Source organism: Aquarana catesbeiana, linkage group LG02, assembly GCF_042186555.1.
Source record: "Aquarana catesbeiana isolate 2022-GZ linkage group LG02, ASM4218655v1, whole genome shotgun sequence".
In the NCBI taxonomy this organism is placed as follows: Eukaryota; Metazoa; Chordata; class Amphibia; order Anura; family Ranidae; genus Aquarana; species Aquarana catesbeiana.
The window spans coordinates 583,073,950-583,075,331 of record NC_133325.1 but is presented as its reverse complement, the minus strand read 5'-3'; the positions used below and the strand labels follow the sequence as shown (position 1 = coordinate 583,075,331).

At 38.5% G+C, this 1,382-nt stretch overlaps 1 protein-coding gene across 1 annotated transcript in view; it reads left to right on the top strand.

Moving 5' to 3' along the window:
• Positions 1-580: 580 nt before the first annotated feature.
• FGR (FGR proto-oncogene, Src family tyrosine kinase) overlaps positions 581-1,382 on the top strand; it is a 196,684-nt gene continuing 195,882 nt past the window's right edge. The window contains exon 1 of the mRNA XM_073616188.1: positions 581-733. The gene's annotated coding sequence lies outside the window, so the exon portion shown is untranslated. The remainder of the gene's footprint in view (positions 734-1,382) is intronic.

Here is a 1,382-nt window from a genome sequence, read left to right as displayed (position 1 = left end):
CAGGTCAGGTTTCCATAGCAACGGCAGTGTCAGAGGAAGCTGCCACCCCTTCCCAGAAGGCATTGCAAACAGGAAATGATGCGATGGGCCACGGCCAGGGAGGAGGACGTGAAAAATGAATACAGCAGATATACAGTAGGTGCTGAGAAAAAAAATTAAAAATATCCAATTCATTTACAGTGCACAGTTTAGTGAGAGATGCTGACGAGTTGTAAAAGTGGGTGGAACTCCACTTTAAGGTGACAATAAATGTTAGAGATAGGTGATACCTGCGAAGACAGAGACTTATAAGAGGGGGATTGTAAGTTTGCACTTGGAAACAGGTTTAAGGTTCCCTAAATTCACTAACAACTATAGCTAGCTAGTTGCTATAAGCAGTGTCTGTATCATTATTTTATGCAGTAAGTTCCATTATAAAATCACAAATATGTCAATATAAATATATGCAGTCTCCTTTAAGCATTTCACTTCCTTCTTTAAAGTCTAGAGGAAAATGATGTGTTAATGACTGAATTTCCAATTTTCAGTAAGTATACTGCAAACTCAGAGGACAGTAAAGAGGAACCATAGAAAGGGGGAAGTTTGAGGGAGAGATTTGTGTGAAACAGAGCAAGAGTAGAGAATCTACAAACACATAGTGAAAGGCAGAGCACTTACAAGACAAACGACCAAAGAAATTGCTAGGCATAGGGTGGAGGACACGCGTTGTGCAGCAACAGTCACGCACTTCAAGGTAGGGCACATCATTTTCTTATATATGAATAGTTGATTTTTATCTGAACTAGATCTAACTACAAAAGCTGGCATATATGAGTAAAATAATAGTCCTATGTGTTTTTATATTTACATGCTGCATAGAGGTGAATACATTTTATTTGCATCTTCTACTGATTTTGAAATGCTTGCAATAATGAAGAAAGTTTAATAAGTTTCTGTCTGTCAGTTGCTGTGCGTACATAATACTAAATACATTTTTAGACTGTACTGTATACTGTATTTTAACTATCCAATAACTCTGAGCAGCACAGTAGCTTTGAGGTTAGTACTTTGTCTTGTAACACTATCCCAGTCAGAGTGGAGTGCATGGAGTTTGCATGATATCCCTGTGCTTGTGTAGGTTGCCCCCCACACTCCGATGACATGCTGTTCTGTTAATTGGGTCATATCCGAATTGACCCTAGTATGTGTGTTTGCATGCATGTGAGATAGAGACCTTGGATTGTAAGCTTCTTGAGGGCACAGACTGCTGTTAATGTAAAAAGCACGGCATATATTGTTGGCACTTGCTGCTACTGTGTATAAATATAAATATAGTATATGTAATAACTGCAGCTTTAGTATGCTCAGGTGATCTGGGTAGTAAAGAAAACACATCAGTAGAT